This window comes from Cornus florida, unplaced genomic scaffold (assembly GCF_030987335.1).
Source record: "Cornus florida cultivar Cherokee Brave unplaced genomic scaffold, ASM3098733v1 CherokeeBrave_3.0.0_Hap2_Chr04, whole genome shotgun sequence".
NCBI lineage: Eukaryota > Viridiplantae > Streptophyta > Magnoliopsida > Cornales > Cornaceae > Cornus > Cornus florida.
Window position 1 is genome coordinate 65,936,933 of NW_026775574.1, and position 22,243 is coordinate 65,959,175.

The following is a 22,243-nucleotide window of genomic DNA, read 5'->3' on the forward strand; positions in this document are numbered from 1 at the left end:
AGTTCTGCACATAATGGAACAGGTTTGCATAGAATAGACGGACCACGCGCGGGTAGTAAGCATGAGCGCGTGGTTTGAAAAGTGATGCGAGGTGACATGCTCGTAATTCGCGGACTGCCCATGCGGTTTCTTGACTTTGTTCAAAATCATTGGCAATGTTGAATTTTGCTTCGGGGACAATTGGCCATTCCGCCCAATTTGGAGTTGGAGGGACATTGGAAGGTCCCTCGAATGATCGAGCACACTTGGAAGCCACTTTGGGAGCCATTGGAGTGAGAAAATTTGGCTTAGGAATTTCTATGAACACCTAGCGTGCATAAGAATTGGGAAGAGGGACAAAATGAGGTTAGAAACTTGGAAACCCAAAAATTTCAACCTGTAAATGACATGCAATCACCATCTAACAATCACCAATCCTCCAACAGAAGATTCCCAACCTCTATTGATCACGAAATTGAAGAAAAAAAAAATAATAAAATAAAAATAAAAATAAAAAACTAAACTTACCCAATGGTGGAACAAACTTCCTCTTGAGCTTGTTGATAGAAGAATTAGAGGAGGAAGATTGAGATGGAGGGAATGGATGAAAATTGGAAATGGAGGGAGAAAGAGTGAAGGGTTTGAGGTTTGAGGAGGGTGGGGGCGAGGGTTGAGAGGGAGAGGGAGAGGTTATGCTTTTAGAAATGGGCTTAACATGCCTATTTAAAGTGCCAGCGACGGGCGGCGGGCCCCCGCGGTCTCGGCGGGGCCCCGCGGAGGCTGCTGGGGCTTCGCGGATGATAGATGGCTACTGCCCAGTTTGGCGGGCGCCGGCGTGCGCCCACGGAGCCTCTTCAAATGCTGCCTTGTGCAGCATTTTGCAGCCTGCAAGGGCCTGGATGAGATAAAAGGCAACTTGAATAAGAAATTTGAATTATGGAGGATCCAAGTTGCTGTGTAGGAGTGCCAGAACGGGATTTGGCGTCAACGGCCCAGGAGAAAGTCACGAAATCCGAATGGCATTTAAATTTTGGATTAGACGAGACGAATGCCTAAATGACCATGAAGAATTCCAGACGTGGTATGGAGACCTGAAAACGCTGAAGAAACCCGAATATGGCCACAGAATGCAAGATGAGGCAATTCCGGAAAAGTGCATATTTTGGTTAAACTTAGCGAATTCCCAAAAAATTCTAGGCAATTGACCCTTGGAAGAGGGAAGCTCGGAAGTTGGAAGAATTGCTTCCCATGAATGCTAAATTTAATGTCGATAGCTAGACGAACTAGGCTTTGCATAGTGCATTAGTCCTCTTAAATTGGGTCCGTTAATAGGACTTTCTCTACTTTGCGGATAGGGACTATGCCATCAACATAAGGCTTAAGTCGTTGGTCATTAACCTTAAAGAGAGATCCATCGGTAGGATCTTAGAGTTCGACTGCAACATGAGGAAAGACGGATAGGGGCGAATTTTTGACAATGTGCTTGTCATGAAAAGCTTTAATCTTTGCCTTATAGATTTTGGCGCTTTCATACGCATCATTTCGAATTTCCTCAAGCTCATTGAGTTACAATTTGTGGGAAGAACCGGCTTGTTTGAGATCAAAGTTGAGCCCTTTTATGGCTTAATAAGCACGGTGCTCCAGTTCAACTGGGACATGACAAGCCTTGCCAAAGACAAGTCGATATGGCGACATGCCAATGGGTGTCTTATAAGCTGTCCGGTAAGCCCAAAACACATCGTTTAGTCTTAATGACCAATCTTTGCGATCCGGTCGAACCATTTTTTCCAAGATGTGCTTAATCTCCCAATTAGATATTTCCACTTGACCACTCGTTTGAGGATGGTAAGGTGTGGCAACCTTATGAATGACGGAGTACTTAGAGAGGACGGATTTAAGATAACGATTTCGGAAATAAGATCTACCGTCATTGATGATTGCTCGGGGTGTACCAAAATGACTAAAAATATTGGATTGAATGAATTTGATCACAACTTTATGATCATTGGTTTTGGTAGCCTCGACTTCAACCCATTTGGAAACATAATCCATCGCTACAAGGATATACTCATAGCCATAAGAAGATGGAAATGGTCCCATGAAGTCGATCCCCCACACATCAAAAATTTCAATAATTAGGATGGGAGTGAGGGTCATCATGTCTCTCCTAGACATGGATCTGAGCCTTTGACATCGCTCACATGACTTGCAGAAGTTGTAGGCATCCCGAAACAAGGATGGGAGCGGTCTTTTTGGCACTAAAGTGTCCCTCAGAAGTAAGAGTGTGGCAGAAATTTAGGACACTTGTGGTTTCATTATTGGGAATGCATCTCTGGATGATTTGATTTGGGCAGTACTTAAATAATTCCGGATCTTCCCAAAAGAAATGCTTAACTTGGGAGAAGAAACAGTCTATTTCTTGTTTTGACCAATTGGAAGGAATTTTGCCTACCGCAAGGTAGTTGACAATATCCACAAACCAAGGGAGATTTGAATGGGAAATCTGAAATAGTTGCTCATCCGGAAAAGACACGGAATGCAGTAAATTCAAAAGATTTTTCAATAAGTAGACTAGAGAGATGGTCTGCGACAACATTGTCTGTCCCCTTCTTGTCCCGGATCTCAATGTCAAACTCTTGAAGTAAGAGTATCCATTGAATTAGGTGGGGTTTGGTCTCTTTTTTTGCGAGCAAATGCCTAAGAGCGGCATGATCCGAAAAGATAATGACGTTGGATCCAAGAAGATAGGAACGGAATTTATCCAAGGCATACACCACGGCTAACATTTCTTTTTCAATGGTGTTGTAATTTAACTGAGCATCAGAGAGAGTCTTGCTCGCATAATAGACAACATGTAGAAGCTTGTCCACACACTGGCCCAAAACCGCACCTAATGCATAATCGGATGCATCACACATGATCTCAAATGGAAGAGACCAATTAGGCGGTTTCATGATAGGGGCAGATAAGAGAAGAGTACGGAGCTTCTTAAAAGCTTCCAAACAGCTTCATCAAATTTGAATGGAGCATCCTTGGCAAGAAGTGTACACAAGGGCCGAGAGATTTTGCTAAAATCTTTGATAAAACGGCGATAGAAGCCGGCATGTCCAAAGAAGGAACGGATTTGGCGGACCGAATTTGGAGGAGGAAGATTAGAGAATAACTCCACTTTGGCTTTGTCAACCTTGATTCCTCTTTTAGAAATGACATGTCCTAAAACGATGCCTTCTTAGACCATAAAGTGACTTTTCTCCCAATTTAGAATGAGATTTGTTTCCTTACACCTTTGAAGCACAAGGGATAGATTGTGGAGACACGAGTTAAAGGAGGATCCAAAGACAGAAAAATCATCCATGAACACCTCTAAGAACTTTTCAACCATATTCGAAAATATGGACATCATGCATCTTTGGAACGTGGCCGGAGCATTGCATAGCCCAAAAGGCATGCGTCTATAAGAAAAGATTCCGATGGGGCATGTGAATATGGTCTTCTCTTGATCTTGCGGATCAATTGCCACTTAGTTATAACCAGAATAACCATCAAGAAAATAATAATAGCTTTGGCCGGCTAGCCTTTCTAGGATTTGATCAATGAATGGAAGTGGAAAATGATCCTTCCTAGTGGTAAAATTGAGTTTCCGGTAGTCAATGCACACACGCCACCTGGTGGTGGTTCGTTGTGGCACGAGCTCACCCGCGGAATTTTCAACGACGGTGAGGCCGGACTTCTTGGGGACAACTTAAGTGGGACTCACCCACTTGCTATCAGAGATGGGGTAGATGATTCCCACATCTAGTAGCTTGATCACTTCTTTCATGACCACTTCCTTTATGTTGGGATTCAACCGGCGCTGCACCTTTCTAGAAGGTTTAGCATCGTCCTCCAAATGAATGCAGTGCATATAAATAGAAGGATCGATTCCTTTCAAATTAGCCACTAACCAGCCAATAGCTTCTTTGTGTTCTTGAAGCACCGCTAAAAGGCTATTTTCTTGGTCTTTTAAAAGTGACGATGCAATGATGACCGGAAGAGTTTGATTGCCACCAAAAAACACATACTTGAGGTGGGTAGGGAGCGGCTTTAACTTAAGTTATGGTGGAGATTTCAAGGAAGGAACCGGAGGAGTAGTGGAAAGTTGAGGAAGTGGTTCTCTCGATATTTACCAAGGAGGACAATCCATGATAGCATTAATGTCAAGCAAAGAATTTACTTCCTTGATGGATTCGTCAATGTCAAAGCTTAAGAAGTCAAAGTGCGACATGCAAGTTTCCAAAGGATCTTTGCTTAGAGTGAAGGGGAGGGATTCCTCAACAACTTCTTCTATCACATCGATAAGAAAACAATCATCCTCATCGGAAGGATGTTGAGTTGTATGGAAGATGTGAAGTTTGACTTGCATGTTTCCAAAGGCGATGTCCATCACCCCGGTTCGAAAATTAATTGAAGCATTAGCCGTAGCTAAAAATGGCCTATCGAGGATCACGGGAATGTGATTTTTTGGGTCATGGACCGGTTCCGTGTCAAGAACCATAAAATCTACCGGGAAGTAGAATTTGTCCACTTTGATGATGACATCTTCAAGAATACCCTACGGGTGCTTGACCGATCTGTTGGCGAGCTGTAAGACCACAGATGTTGGCTTTAAATCCCCCAACCTAAGCTGTAAGTAAACTGAATATGGAATCAAATTTACACTAACTCCTAAGTCAATGAGGGCCCTTTCTATCTTGTTATCGCCAATGACACACGTGATAGTTGGGGCGCCCGGATCCTTATACTTTGGAGGAGCACTGTGTTGAATGATTGCACTCACATTTTCAGTTAATCTCACCTTTTTTGGCAAATGATTTTTGGAAGTGCGCTTTTGAGTGCACAAATCCTTGAGAAATTTTGCATAGGGAGGGATTTTCTTTAAAGCATCCAAGAGAGGCAAGTTAATCTTTACTTGCTTGAAAACTTCCCACATGTCTTGAATTTTGCAATTCTTGTTCCCAAAATGTGTCGACTCTTGGAGACGTTGAGGAAACAAAGCCTTAGGCTCATAAGACGTCTCCACATTTGGGTTGACAAACTTGGAATTTTCAGCATTAGACTTTGGATTTTCCAGAGTGAACTTTGGATTAGAAGAGAGAAGATTTGGATTTTTGGGAGGAAGAACTTTGTCATTGTTACTTCCATCAACCTTGTTGTCCACAACTCAACCACTCCTAAGGGTGGTGATTGCTTGAACTTGTTCATGAGTTGGCTGATCGGTTGAGAATTCGATCTATAGTAAATCAACCTTCGCAATAGCATGAATCATTGTAAAATAGGGCTATTGGTCGGATAAGTAGAACCACTGGGACTGCGCTAATCTATAGCAACCTAAGTGTCTAGAGTCTTTTTAGAATGATACGGGGTGTTCATAAAAGATTTGTTGGTTGTCACTTAAGCTATGAATTTAAATTGCATAAAACAATAAAGTAAAGAGATAGGGATAATAAAGAAGAGACTAGGGAAGTGACTCCACAACCATTAATAAGCATGCTAGGACATGATTTACTTAGGGGAATAACTTATATATACAACCATGGGATGTAACAACACAAAATTATTACATTCCCCTCAAGAAATATATGAAGTCAATAGGCAAGAATAACCTATCAAAGCATTATATACTTAGGTTACCTAAACTAGAATGCAACCTTGGACATGCTTACTAAGCCAAAGATTATCAAGCCCTTAACCTCATAATGTAAGCACATGAAATAGAATCCAAGAATAATCTATCAAAGGGAGATCCTAAGCAATAGATTATCAATTCTCCTAAGTATCATGCCAATAACAACACTTCCATGAACTCATCTCCATTGTCACTATGAAAATGTAGCAATATAATCATAAGAGAAAAATAATCTAAGACAAGAGATTTAACTCAAAATGATCATGTATAGTTATTGAAGTTCATTACATCAAATGAAGTGCTCTAGTTCATGGAAAAGTTACATACATACATTACTCCCCAAAAATAAATCAAAATAAAGCAATGCTTACAAAATGGAGCTTCATCACCTCCCTAGATAGGGAGTTAGTTGCTCATGGATGCAAAAGAAGAAGGAGAAAGGATGAAGAACCCCTCCATTTTCGCACCTGTAGGATACCCACAAGCCAGAACTCAAGAACTCCCTCCTTTGCTCCTTAACACCTTCCAAGAATGATCTCTTTGATCTATGATGAGATATCCTCCTATATACACTCAAAACCTACTCCCCATGCTGAAAATCTCGACCTTCCCCCTCTGGTTCATTCTCCACCACATAAAATGAAGATAAGGGGACAAAAATGCTAAAAAAGAGGGGCAGGTGAACTGCCTGCAGAGGGTCGGCGGGTTCCCGCTGAAGCTGCGGCTCACGAGGATGTCTTTGGAGTGTTTGGCAGGCGCCCGCGGGAGGGCGCGGGGGCTCATGCAGCTGCTATGCAAGGTGCCGCGAAAGAGGCCAGAGAGTTTGGGGTTGGCGGGCACATCGTGGGAGCTCCACGGGCGCCGGCGGAGGCTGCAGCTACACTTCAACTCTTAATTTTCTGCAATTTTCTTCAGGCTGGAGCGATGACACACGTCCCTTATGAAACACTAAGTCATGTCGCCACAAAAACGGTAATAGAAGAGGCTTAATCAAAAAGATGATTTCCCGACACGGCGCATGCAATTCAACACAAATGATGTCAAAACCGTTTTTTTGATCACTCTCGGGCACAAACCTGAAATCCGAAAGAAATACACAATTGAATTAAAACTTTACATTATCCCCTAATAATGGACTTAATTAATGCAAGAAGGGGCGTTTGAATATGCAATATTTGGCGCTTATCATTGCCCTACTTGGAAGACGGGTTTCGTCAATCACATGAATCCCTCTAGGATTCTCAAATGGTTGAGCGGGAAGCTTCCCCTTATCTCTTTGAAGAAGTTGGTTCATTGAAGTGGCTATTTGCCCCACTTAATTCTTAAGTTTAGCAATAGACTGAGTGTGAGAATGAACCATTTGGAGAGTGGGCTGCAATAATGTCAATAGTTGCTTATTGGATTCCATCATTTGCTTGTTTGCAGCCAAAATCTTATTAGTTTGGAACGTAGGAGGTTGATTGGAGACATTTGGATTATATGGAGGACGGTAGCTTGACGAGGCCTGAAATAACCTATTTGAAATTGAGAAGAGGGCTGATTTTGATGCCCTTGATTTTGAAATTGCGAATTTTGTGGGGCTTGTTGCCTCCACGCGAAATTCGGATGATCTCTCCATCCTAGATTGTAAGTATTAGAATATGGATTATTTCTGGGCCTTGAGAACATTGCATTTGCTTGCTCTTAATTGGGATTAGGAAATTGTTCTGGTGTGGGACAATCTTCTGAGAGATCGAAAGGACTAGTGTATGATGCACACACCGCACTAGTTGAATTTTGAGACAAGGAAGGAGATAGATATGGTGCCATTAATTTATAGAATTTTTGAGCTATGGCATCCACTTGAGATGATTCTTCCCTTATTGTCTTCGGTTGACAAGGGTTGGTGTTCTTGGCATTGGTTGAGGTTGGAGCCCTACGAGAATTGTGTTGCAATGAATTCTCACTCAAATTCTCTAGTAAGGTCCACGCCTCATCCGCACTTTTAGACATGAATATCCCTCCACATGATGAGTCAACCATGAATCTATGGGTGTCGGTCAAACCAGCATAGAAAGCTTGCACCAATTGCCATTTTGGAATTAGGTGGTGTGGACATTTCCTAAGGAGGTCTTGTAGTCTTTCCCAAGTCTCATGGAGTTGTTCCCCATCGCTTTGTGAAAAGCTAAGAATAGAATGCCTCATTAGATTGGTTTTACTCACTGGATAATATTTTTTTAAGAATTCTTATTGCAATTGAGCCCATGTAGTGATGGAATTTGCAGCAAGAGAGTTCAACTAATATTTTGCCCAATCTTTTAAGGCAAATGGGAAAAGATGCAAATAGAGAGCATTTTCAGGGAAGCCCCTAAGCTTGATGGTAGAACAGATTTTAAGGAACTCATCAAGATGCTTGTAGGGGTCCTCATGTTCCAAGCCATGAAAGGAAGGAAGCAATTGAATTGTACTAGATTTGATTTCATATTGGGCAGCATCGATATTTGGCATCACTATGCAAGAGGGAGAGGCATAGGTTGTAGGGATGAAGTGGTCCCTAAGAGTCATGGGAACCACATTTGGAATTTTGGCTCTATCATTATTAATTCCCTCATTTCCGACAATTCCTCTATTTTTAGCTATTGTATTAAATTCAAGTTCAATTCCTCTTATGTTAGCAGATTCCCTAAGATTTCTTCTAAGAGTCATTTCAAGTGAATTTATGTCAACTGGCGAGTTAAGAGTCGATAAGGAAAGTGATCTACAGCCAAACATTAACAACTCACAACACAATCAAAACAACAATACATCAACATAACCTCCATATACGATGTTCCCATTCTCCTCAATTATCAAGACAGAAATGTAAATGGCCACGACAAGGACCGATGCTTGCAATTGAAAAGAAAAATAAATAGCCTTGACAAGGGCTTCACAACTTAACTAAATCTAATCTAAACACATACAAGATATTCACAACTTTGAAACTAAAGCTTCGAAAACTTACCTGAAGTCGTCTAGACTTACAAATTTGCTAGCTTCCCTCAGCAAGCCTTGAATACCTAGAATCTCACAAACACTTAAAATGTCACAATGATCAAAACCTCGGTAATCCTAAAACCTCGGTTGCAAAACCGTTTGCAATCCCCAGCAACGGCGCCAAAAATTGATCGGTATGACAATTATACATCAACCTTTGCAATAACACAAATCATTGTAAAATAGGGCTACTGGTCGGGTAAGTAGAACTACTGGGACTGCTAGTTTATGGCAACTAAGATATCTAGAATCACTTTTAGAATGATGAAAGGGTATATAGAGGTTTGTTGGTTTGTCACTAAACATAGGAATTGAAAATGCATAAAACAATAACTTACAAGAACTTTAGTGAAAAGAAATTCAGAAATAGAAGACTAGGGAAATGAATCCACTCCAACCTTTACACATGCTAGAAAAAGACTAAATTGGGGAGAAACAATATATATAATGGTCAAGAATTATATAGCAACCTATGGTTACCATATAATCGTTAAGAAGTTCATTAAATCAAAAACAAGAATGATCCATCAAAAGTTCATATAAATTGAACTGCCTAAACTAGGGTGTAGTATCAAGCATACTCTCTTAACCAAAAGATCATCTAGCCCTTAATCAAATGATAAAGCACATGAAGTTAAGAATCAAGCATAAACCATCAAAGGGATTACCTAAGCAATGGACTATCAAGGCTCTCTATCAACATGCCATTAAAACCATTCCACAACCTTATTTTCATTGTCACTATGAAAATACAAGCAATATGGTTAATAAAAGAAATCATCTAAGACAAGACAATTAACTCAAAATAACCATTTATAGACATTAGAATCCATTACAACAAGTGAGAAGCTCTAGGTCATGGAAAGACCAAAATTATACATTATTATCCCCAAAATAGAAATTAATCTAGAACATGCTTACAAGGGAGGGCTTCATCACGTCCCTAGATGAAGGTTTAGTTAGCCATGGATGCACTAGAGGAAGGACGAAGCTTTAAGACTTCTTCCATTTTCGAGCTCAGCCCTTCAAGCCACACAAAACCCCTCTCTTCTAATATTTCTCTGTCTAGAAATCTTGTAAAAAATGTGAGATCTCGAATAATAATGCTTCAAGGCTCTTATCTAGCCCAAAATCTCCTCTCTCCTCCATCACTCACAAGCTCCAACCACTAGAAGGAAGTAGCACCACACAAAATGGGTCAAGGGGACAAGATTCAGCTGGAATTCAGGAGCAGGTGATCTGCTATCCGCAGATCAGCGGGTGCCCGTGGGGCGCCGGCGAGAGCCTGCGGGTGTTAGGCATCCGGATGAGGCTCACTGTAACATTTGGCGTGCACCCGCGTAGGCTAACAACAGGGGCCCGCGGAGGCTTGCGGGGCCCCCCAGATGAAGGCAGTAACTGGGGGATTTGGTGGGCTCCCGCGGAGCCTTGACTTCAAAAAATTCAGTCTTCTCCTTGGCCACTTTGGATTAGCCCGACAACATGATCGTCATTCTGAATGCGATGCTGCAAGACTCACATGCATGATAACTAAAGTAACTTGGCCCAAAAGACGATCCTCAGCAACGGCGCGCTTCGATTCTTCAAAAAATTGACAAAACGGCTTCTTTAACCATAATTAGGGAAATTGACCTGAAAGAAGACGAAAACAAACAAATAAATCTAAACTATATATTATTATCAACTAATGGACTTAACTAATGCAAATAAGGGCGCTTGAATATACAATATTCGGCGTTTATCACACCCCCAAACTTACATTTTGCTAGTCCCTTCGCAAAACCAAAATATATAACTTAACATATAAAATGCTGACAACATGCATCAATCATTAAGTGCAAAAATATCTACAAAGCTCAAATGTAACTTTGAAACAACAGAAAATTGGAGACAGACTCATTAAGTAGACTACCTTGCATATATAAGGCCTTAATATACAACATGGTAAAACACATTTCCAATATTATGCATCAATCATCATAGTCTATATAAACACTTCAATTGTCATTTCAAAAATAGAATTGAACTCTAACTTCAGTGAAAATGAACCGTATTCCCAATATGCGGCTTTTACCCTCTTTTTCCAATCTCAGGAACACAAACTTTCAAATCATTGAATTTCCTTCTAAATGGGATCCCTAAGGCATGACTTTATTAACAATACACTTTTTGTTGCTTATTTTATATACAAATTATGGTCGTGCAATGCCGAAGTCCCTTAAGCTTTCTAACCAACCCATGTAGCAAGTGTTAGGCCAACAACTCCCAAACCAGATGGCTTTAGGGTGCTAAGTGTAGAAACACTCCTAGGGCTTAGTAACTCGAGTTGGAAAGTCTACGAATTCCAATGAACCATACTTATTTATTTATCTTTTTGTGAATAACCATGCAATGTCTAAGTCCCTTAAGCTTTTTAACCAACCCATGTAGCAAGTGTTAGGCCAACAACTGCCAAACTAGATGGCTTTAGGGTGCTAAGTGTAGAAACAGTCCCAGGGCTTAATAACTCGAGTTGGAAAGGGTACGAACTCAAACTGGTCATTATCATCATTCAATTTTTTTTTTTTTTTTAAACTTATATGCCAAAGGTAACCATTCATTAGGGTTATCAATTCAAATCCACCATGTCATAGTCAAGGTCAATTGGGTTGCATACCTCACAATTAGGTTCCCGGTGTGCGTCTATGCAATGTGAAGCATAGAAGAGTATGAATTCCGACGAGAATTCAATTGAAACATTTATACAAACCAAAATGAATCAATATGGTCATTTCAAATTTTTCTTTATTTTCAAAATTATCATTTGCCTCTATACACAAAGTTTTAAACACATGCTCAATCTCCAAAAGGTTCCATGATTACACTATCATTGCTTCCAACAAAAATTGTTTTATTAACTTACATGCATCCCAAAAATGCTATCTCAAAAATGCAACAATGCAAAATGTACCCCTAAACTTGAATTTCACATTGTCCTCAATGTGAGAAGACAAAAGATAAATAATTAAAAATGAAGAGTGCAACAAGAATAATAGTACCAAGTTAAAGAGGAATTGAATGGCGGTGCAAAAATAGGCCACCTCGGGAATTCCATGAGCATGCCCCCAAACTGGTTTCAAAAACCTGTCAAAAGACATCTGTACATGGCATGTATCATATGAATCCAAAATCAATGAAAATAACTGTAATTTATTCAACTACAAACGATAATCCATGCAAAGTATCAAAAGCGATGCAGTTATAAGTTCGAAAGAAGTTAGAAAGCAATCGCCAAACGCGGCCCAAAGGAAGTCTAAAAAGTACTATTGAAAAGGGAAATAAGACTAGAAGCATAGATCACTCCATCATCGGAGTGGTGGAGGAACCGCCAGGTGCGCCGAGTTCTCGGTTAAGCAAAGTCTAGAGCATAGCCTGCAAAACCTCCTGGCTCTCCTAAATTTTCTGAATGGCACCCTCTATGTTGCCAAAACGTATGTCAAACGCATCAAGACTAGCATTGAGGGCAAGATAATCAGCATGGGTCATGACATCCAACGACGGAGCAATAGGGGCAACTGGAGCAGTGGGGGCCTCAGGGGCCGGAGCCATAGGAGGGGATGGAGCACCCCCAATCCAAGTTATCTCCAATTCGAGCCTGACGGGACGTTTTAAGCTGAACTGTGCTGGACTTCCAGACCCCGAGGTTGAAGTCAGCCACTATCTTTTCTTTTGCCTCACCACGAGGTGCTTTAAACTCGGCATCTTTAAGTAACCTGGTGATAAGGTACGGAAATGGAAATGGAAATGCCCAGGTGGTGGCACTGCTGGACCTCACCAAGATTAACTCATTATAAATCTTGAGAATTTATTCCCAGACAAGCTGTGGGACGTAAAACCAGTACTCCTTTTCATCAGCGTAGAGGGCTTTTAGAAAATCTCCCTTACTCTCGGGATGGCCTGGCATGGTGATGAGCGCTGAAAAGTGCGTATTTAAACCCCTTAAGCTTAGGCATTCTAGTACCTTTATCTATCTTACTTTACCGTTTTAGATTGATTTTGTATTATTTCCATTTTCAAGCACTTATCCCGAAAATAAGCTAACTCAGCCAAATAAGAGCTTAATTGAAGCAATTCTGGGATTAAACAAAGAAATGAGCAAAGTAGAGGAAGAATGAAGCAAATGAAGCCAAAGGTGGAAAGCAGCAAAGTTCGATCGAACACTGATCGATCTCAGCACTTCAAGATAGATCCAAACCTTGACCCAAAGCATGAAGTCCAAAGTTTGATCGATCCAACACCAACCTTCGATCGATCGAACACTTTTGTCCTTGTTCAAATGATTGATCCAATCCACAGTTGTACCACCCACTAACCACTTTTATCCTTTTCCCATAAATATCTCCCAAAATATCTCAGATTTGTCTCTTTTCCAAAAAGCTCAGCCAGTTGGATCGATCCAGCCTAAGTTCGATAAATCTCAGCCAGTTCGATCGATCCAAGATCAAGGTTCGATCGATCGAACTTCCTCCAATGCGAAAAAGTTAAAATTCCATCTTATTACAAGGTATCCTTTATCCAATCATTGGGGAATATTGTGTGCACAACCCCAACTCATTTTGGGTGTCATTTTGACCTACCTATATAAGGATAATGATTGCTTTTTATAAAGGGAGCCAACATTGTTTTCATACCATCTCTTGGAGAGGAAGTTTAGAGGAAAGGAGGTTAGAGACACCATTGGAGTTCTTCATCAACAAGCAGTAGATTTCAACCATGGAATTAGCCCTTGAAGGTTGGAGCATCATTACTATGAGTGGCTAGACATCCTCTTGGGGCTAAAGTTAGCCCCAAATATGTTTTCTATATCCTAATCTTGTGTATTATTAAGGGATTAATGTTGTAATTAATGTTTTGACACTTTTATACACATAGATCTTATTTATTCAATGATTTATGTGGTTTAATGCTTCCAATCAATCATTTCATTCTATTCATATGTCTATGTATGCTAGAATAGATGTTCATGTGTTTACCTCTATTTCTTGTGTAATTGATGCATGTCTATGTGTATTAATGCTATGAATTTAGGGATTGTCAAAACATTGTGCTTAAAAGAATGCTCTTGTGATTTTCTAGATGGTCCATGCTCACTTCTTGATGGATTATTCCTCTCCCTTAGCTTAGTTAGTTTAATTTCATGCCATTAGTTTAATTGTAGTGTAGTGATAGCATAATTGTTAGATGAGAGGACAATCCATGCTAGTTGTTTGATGTTCCATACTTTTGAATGCAAGTAGCATATGTCTCTAACCTTGTGGTGTATCTGCTTGTGAGCTTAATGAAAGGATTAATGACTTGCTAGATATGTTGTGCTTTTCACATGCTATTTAAACAATATATACTTAATTGCTAGATATATTGTGCTTTTCACATGTTGATTAGATAATGTATGCTTAAATTGGTCACCCTTGCTAATTGAATCAACCAAGCACACACACACACAAATTTTGCAACACACTTTACCCTCAGTCACTAGTTGAAAATGTAGAAAACATTGCTTGGTGGTGACTTCTAGACCCCAAGATCTCTCTCTCTCTCTTGCTTACTCTTTGTTACATTCAATTACTTAGTTTAATTTAGTTGCTCTCTAGTTTACTTAACCAACCAACCATTTGTTTGATCACTCGACCTACTAACCCTAGTTGCATTTTCACATTCAAGTACGACTCCAATCCCTTGGGACGATTCCTACTCACTCTTGCTACTGTAGTAGTGTTGGTAGTGGTTTTTATAAATTCAAATTTGACCTAAAAGGCTTTTCTTGAACTGCACATTCACTACATCAATTTTGGCTTATAGGAACGGCCAAGTCATCAAATTTTAGAGCCGTTGCCGGGGATTAGGCAACGTTGTATTTGTGGAATCAATTAGGAATTAGTACTCTTTTCATCGTGTCTTTACTTTGTTTTTCCTTTAGATTACTTATTTTGTTTGTTCATCTTTGACAAGGAGTATTGAGCTAGGAGGCAAGTAAACGAGCCATCAAGTAAAGGAGCTAAGCAAGCAAGGGAAAGTGCTAAAAAAAAAAAAAAAAAAAATTTGCGAAGCTAAGCTTTAAATTTGGAGTTGAAGTGCTAAAGGACCTTTGTGAGACTTTCTTACTCAATCCCTTAGTTAAATTGTGAGCCCGCGTGGAGGCTTGTTTTTGAATTCTTAGATAAATTGTGAGCCCGCGTGGAGGCAATTTACTTTTCTTTGTATTGTTATTAAAGCATGGGAGTATGGGAACATTGTATGTGGAGGAAGTTTGTTGATTGTTGATTTGTTGCGAAGTAGGAGAGCTTGCTTGCTTTTTGGTGATTTGTGTGTCATTTGTAGTGTTGTGTCGACCTTGTCTTATATTCTAGGCATTCACAAGGAAAATCTAGAGGGTAATCTTGGCTACTTAGACCCACGATTCATGCATGCCCTACCTCTTAATCAACATGACCCCGGAATTCAAGCCCCAATTCCTCCGATGGTCCTTCATGATCATTTTAATCTTCATGCATACCATGCACCTACTTGCATTATGTTGCCTAATATTAAGGCTAATCAATATGAAATCAATCCCGAGACCATTCAAATGTGTCCACTCTTTTATGGCTTGGCTGAAGAGGAACCATATAGGCATCTTAATGAATTTCTTGAACTATGTTCTACCGTGAGGTACATGGATGTCCCAGAGGAAGTTCTTAGATTACTCCTCTTCCCTTTCATACTTAAAAATAAAGCAAAGCATTGGTTCAATACTTTAGGGGTGAATTCAATAACATCTTGGGCACAAATGCAAAATGTGTTTTTTAAAAAAATTTACCCCATAAGTTTGACCAATGTAATGTGTGCTTCAATTACAGAATTTTCTCAAAGGGAAGGAGAGTTGTTGCATGAGGCATGGGAGAGATTGAATGACTTGCTAAGAAAGTGTCCACATCATGGTATTCCAAAATGGCAAGTTGTCCAATACTTCTATGAAAGCCTATCCGACATGCAAAAGGACATAGTTGATACCTCATGTGGGGGTTCATATTTTGGAAAACATGAAGATGACATTTGGCACCTCTTTGAAAAAATGAGTGAAAATTCTTTGCACAAATATTACACTTCTCGGCTTGACCATGGTTTTACTAAAAAGGAGGAAAGTGTAATAGTGTGTCAAATTGATAATTCAAGGGAAATTGTAGCCGAGGTTAAAACTCTTTCTCAAAAACTTGATCAATTATTGTTGAATCAAAAACCAGCTACCAATGTGTCTCCTTTTCATCATACAACTCATCTTTGTGAGCCTTGCATGACATGTTCAAGTGTTTTGCATACTACTTTCAATTGTCCCCATGGACATGTTGTTAATGAACACTTTGAACAAGTTAATGCCACATTTGCTCTTCCTTATTCAAAAGCATATGTTCCATTGTGGAATGAAAACCCTTATCAAGCTAAAAATCTTCAAAGAAAATACATCCCACCTCATAAAAGAAATGGAGGTTCTCAAGGGTTCGTTTCTTTTTCTTTTCATCATCAAAGAATAAATGACTTCTCACATCCTCAAATGTATGATTCCCAAGTTGGCTTTCATTATCCTCAAACACTTTCTAGTAATTCCACATTTAAAGACAAGGTCTTGATGGCTTTGGGTAGCTTAGAAAAGGATACCAACTTGTTACGTTCCCACTCCCAATCTATATCAAAGCTTGAATCCCAAATTGGGACCATAGCTAATGCATTGAATGCAAGAGAGATTGGGAAATTACCTAGTCAACCCGAGAGGAATCCAAAGGCCCAATTTTGTGTGGAAGCAAACCCTACATCGGGGTATTCTTCCCAAGCTCAAACGCAAGCCATCACCACCTTGAGAAGTGGTAAGATAGTGGACAATAGGGTTGAGCTACCAAAGGAAGATAGTGAATCGGTGCAACCTAAATTTGTCACCCATCCAATTTCCAATTCTACTCCTACTCCTTTGAATAACAATGATCCTAATCAGAATTCTCAATCTTCTCCATCATCCTCTCAAATTACAAAGTCTTGTGAGCCAAAAGCTCCATTCCCTTATGCTTTAAAAGAAACTTCGCCTCATGGGAGGCAAGAAGGGAAAACATATGACCTAATGGAAGTTTTTAAGCAAGTCAATATCAACCTTCCTTTTTTGGATCCTATTAAGCAAATTCCACCTTATGCAAAATTCTTGAAAGATCTTTGCACACAAAAGAGGAAGAGCAAGGTACCAAGCCCTAAAAAAGTGTTCCTCACGGAGCAAGTGAGCTCCATTCTTCAACAGAACACTCCATTTAAGTTCAAAGATCCCGGTGCTCTGACTATTTCTTGTGTGATTGGAACTCATGAAATTCGTAGAGCTCTTCTTGACTTAGATGCAAGCGTCAACTTGATTCCTTACTCCGTATATGTCCAATTAGGGTTGAAGGAATTGAAGCCAACCTCGGTGGTGCTTCAAATGGCCGATAGATCCGTCAAGACACCTAGGGGCATGGTTGAGGACATTTTTGTCAAGGTAGATAAATTTTACTTTCCGGTTGATTTCGTAGTTCTTGATACCGAACCGGTTACTAATCCCTCTAAACACATCCCAATCATCATAGGAAGACCATTCCTTGCCACTGCAAATGCAACAATTAATTGTAGATCCGGGATAATGGACCTATCTTTTGGCAATATGATGATCAAACTTAATGTTTTCCATGCAAGTCGACATCCATAGATGAAGACGAGTGTTGCCTTGTAGATGTGTTAGATGAGGTTGTTGAGGAATCGATTCCAACGATGCTAATGAAATAACCAATTGAAGATAGTCTTTCATCTCTTTTATCCGATGATCCTCTAGCCTCTTGCCTTCTTGAAATGTATGGACGTTGTGGATTTGATAATGAAAATTCAATGAATGAGGTAAGCAATCTCATGGAATCTGTTGCAAGCTTAGATTTTTCATCTTGGAAAACTCCAATAGAACCTCTTCCTCCACTCTCTAGCACTCTACCGGTCTCATCTTTAGTCTCTCCACCGATTCTTGAGCTTAAAACTCTACCTTCTAATCTCAAGTATGCATTCTTAGGACCAAAAGAGACTCTTCCGGTTATCATTTCTTCAAGTCTTGAAAAAGACCAAGAAAATGCTCTCTTAAGTGTGCTTAAAGAAAATAAGGAAGCCATAGGATGGAGTGTGGCGGATCTTAAGGGAATTGACCCCTTTATTTGTATGCATCGCATACTTATAGAAGATGATGTAAAACCCTTTAGGGATACCCCAAAGGAGACTTAATCCAAACATGAAAGAAGTAGTTAAGAAGGAAGTTGTCAAACTCTTGGATGCTGGAATCATTTACCCAATCTTCGATAGGAAATGGGTGAGTCTAACTCAAGTAGTTCCTAAAAAATCAGGGATTACGGTAGTTGAGAATGCAAAGGGTGAGGAAATCTCTAAGCGTACTGCCAATTCATGGCGTGTATGCATTGATTACCGCAAATTGAATGCCGCCACTAGAAAGGATCACTTCCCTTTGCCATTCATTGATCAAATTCTACAGAGATTGGCCGGGCAACAATATTATTGTTTTCTTGATGGCTATTCGGGGTACAATCAAGTAGCCCTCGACCCGCTAGACCAAGAGAAAACCACCTTTACATATCCATTCGGCACATTTGCTTATAGACGGATGCCTTTTGGTTTGTGCAATGCACCCACCACATTCCAAAGGTGTATGATGTCAATTTTCTCGAATATGGTGGATGAGTATCTAGAGGTCTTTATGGATGATTTTTCTATTTTTGGGTCCTCATTTGATACATGCCTCAAAAACTTAGATCTAGTGCTTAAGAGATATCGTGAAACCAACCTTGTACTTAGCTAGGAAAAGAGCCATTTCATGGTTCAAGAAAGTATTGTTTTGGGTCACGTTATCTCAAGGAGAGGGATTGAGGTAGATAAAACAAAGGTTGAGCTTATTTCTGAATTGCCTCCACCTTCAACGGTGAGAGAGGTTCGCTCATTTCTAGGTCATGCTGGCTTTTTCCGCCGTTTTATTAAGGACTTTAGCAAAATTGCTCGACCCTTGTACAATCTTCTTGCCAAGGAAACTCCTTTCGTCTTTGATCAACCATGCCTAGACGTTTTTCATAAATTGCGTGAATTATTATCATCTCCTCCTATCATGCAACCTCCCAATTGGTCATTGCCATTTGAAATCATGTGTGATGCTTCTGATTATGCCATGGGAGCAGTTTTGGGATAAATAGTTGGTAAGCTTCCTTGTGCCATATACTATGCAAGTAAAACTTTCTCGGGAGCTCAATTGAATTACTCCACTACCAAGAAAGAATTACTTGCCATAGTATTTGCTCTTAATAAATTTTGTTCCTATCTGTTAGGGTCCAAGGTTATCGTTTATTCTGATCATGCCGCCTTGAGGCATCTATTGACAAAAAGGGAAACAAAACCTAGGCTAATTAGATGGATTTTGCTTCTTCAGGAATTCAATTTTGAAATCAAGGACAAGAAAGGCTCCGAAAATGTGGTTACTGATCATCTTTCTAAGTTATCGATAGAGCCTTTCCCCAGTCTACCAATCTGTGACCTTTTTCCTGATGAACAACTCTTTCAAATTTCTAATGGAAAAATGCCTTGGTTTACCGACATTGTGAATTATTTGGCAGTAGGCAAGCTACCAACTTCTTGGTCGAAGAACGAAAAGACTCGTTTCTTTGCCAACATCCAGAATTACTGTTGGGAAGACCCTGTCTTATACCGATATTGTCCGGATCAAATTGTGAGAAGATGCATTCCAGAGAGTGAAATTCCAAGTGTCCTAGTGTTTTGTCACACTCTTGCATGTGGTGGGCATTTTAGTGCAAAGAAGACCGCCTTGAAGGTTCTTCAAAGCGGGCTCTTTTGGCCTACTATTCATAGAGATGCTTACAATTTTTGCAAATCATGTGAGAGATGTCAAAAGATAGGGACAATGTCTCGAAGAGATATGATGCCCTTAACCAATATACTTATTGTTGAGATCTTTGATATATGGGGCATTGATTTTATGGGTCCATTTCCTATGTCCTATGGTTTTTAATACATTCTTCTTGCCATTAATTATGTTTCCAAGTGGGTGGAAGCATGTGCTACCAAAACAAATGACCACTCCGTGGTCATTCAATTCATCAAGTCCAATATCTTTGCTCGTTTTGGTATGCCAAAGGCTATAATAAGTGATGGAGGAAAACATTTTTGCAATCAATTCTTGAGACACTTATTTCTTAAGTACTCCGTCACTCATAAGGTAGCCACTCCCTACCATCCTCAAACAAGCTGGCAAGTTGAAGTGTCTAACCGGGAAATTAAGCATATTCTTGAGAAAACGATTAACACCACCTGGAAGGATTGGTCAAGAAAACTAAATGATGCTTTATGGGCTTATTGGATGGCATACAAGACTCCCATTGGCATGTCTCCTTATAGACTTGTATATGGAAAGCCTTGCCATCTTCCGGTTGAGTTAGAGCATAAAGCCTTATAGGTAGTTAAAAAGCTCAATTTCGACCTTGATAAAGCCGGAGAGAATAGGTTACTCCAATTGAATGAGTTAGAAGAGTTGAGACACAATGCTTATGATAATGCAAAAATCTACAAAGAACGAACCAAAGCCTTTCATGATAAGCATATTGTGAAAAAGTCTTTGGAACCCGGTCAAAAAGCTTGGCTTTTCAACTCTAGACTGAAACTCTTTCCTGGAAAATTGAGAACTAAATGGGAAGGCTCTTATGAAATCATCTCAGTTGCACCTCATGGGGCGGTTGAAATCAAAAACTTGAAAAAGGGCAACATTTTTAAAGTTAATGGTCAAAGATTGAAACCTTACATAGAGGGTCAAGTCTTTCAAAGACATTTTGAAGTTGCACATCTAGTTGACCCGGTGTATGAGCACATAGAAGATTGCATTGACAAGGAACCAAGAGCTCCTTTTGAGCTTAAACCAACAAGTTCTTCAAAAAACCATTTGTTGGGAAAAGTTCAAAGAACCATTCATCACCCCAATAAGGAGGGGATGCAAAATAAGATCTTTAATCCAGGCTAAAAGAGCCCAATGTCTTACTAGAGACGTTAAAGACTAGCAAAAGCATTTGTAGGGTATCAAAACCCTATTTCTCCCCCATTTTTATCTTACATTTCATTTATTGCGAAGTCTAGATACTTGTTTTTGGTTCATATGCATTTAAAGGAACTTTGGTGAGGATTGCATAAGCTTTCATAACATTATTGAGCATTCTGCATAGTTCGATCGATCTCAAACTTGAGTTCGATCGATCGAACTCCATTTTGCATCCAACACTTAGAAAAAAATTTCGACCTGCAGAAACCTGCATCCAAATCACTTCTCTGTCCCATTGTTCGAACTAACTTTAGATCGATTAAGAGACCTTCGATGGATCCAACTTCCAAGTTCGATCGATCTCATGACTCAACACTTAGAAAAATTTTGAGCCTGCATCAACCTGTATATTTCAGCTCTCTGTCTGATCGTTCAAAACATTCTAAGATCGATCTGAAAGTTCTTCGATCGATCCAACTTCTCAGTTCGATCGATCTCATGTTCCAACACTTAGCCAATTTTCTGAGCCAAAAACCTGCATATTTTTGCTCTCTGTCTGATCGATCGAACTCTTGTTTCGATCGATCTCAGTTCTTCATTTCATTCTTTGACTTTATTTTGACTTTTCAAATTTCAAAATCCAAAAATATTTTTATTATTTTATTTTTCAAAAATACCAAAAAGATTTTATTTTATTTTATTTTATTTTATTTTTATTTTTCAAAAATCCAAAAATATTTTTTATTTTCCAATTTTAAATTTTAATATTAGTTTTAATTTTTCAAAAAAAAAAAAAAAAAAAAAAAAAAAAAACTTTGAAGAGAGAAAGTTCGATCGATCTCAGCTTAGGTTCGATCGATCTCACTAATCGGGGAATGTTTTTAAAAAAATAGAATCGAGGGTTCTCATGATCGATCAATTAGATCGATCTAACTCACCCTCATCCTCAAAACCCTAACCTCTCTTCATCGCCGTCATTGTCCAACCACTTCACCACCTCCGGCGAGATCCAGTGAGCATCACTCTCTCTCTCTCTCTTCTCGGATTTCACCCTCTTCACATCCATTTCTCTCCCTTCGTTTTGAGGTGAGATCCGAGAATCTCATGTTGATTTAACGCTTTAATCTCATGCATATATGCTTTATAGCTTGAATCCATGTTTTATATATGATGAATTTCCATTATTGATGAGCTTTGAAGCATATTTTGTATATATGTATATATTCGTCTATCTTTTTGATGTTTTTGTTTGATTTGGGAGTATGGGCCATGTTTGGGGGTTGATTGTTGTTGATTTGATGTGTTGTAGGGCCCACGAATATGTTCGTGTGGGCCCCGTGCTTCCATCGTAACATATCTGTGACCTCTCAGTTTTCATCGTCGCACAGTTCGATCGATTGAACTCTTATCTCAGATCGATCTTGAGAGATCGATCGAACTCATATAGCAGATTGATCGAAGTTGTGAGATCG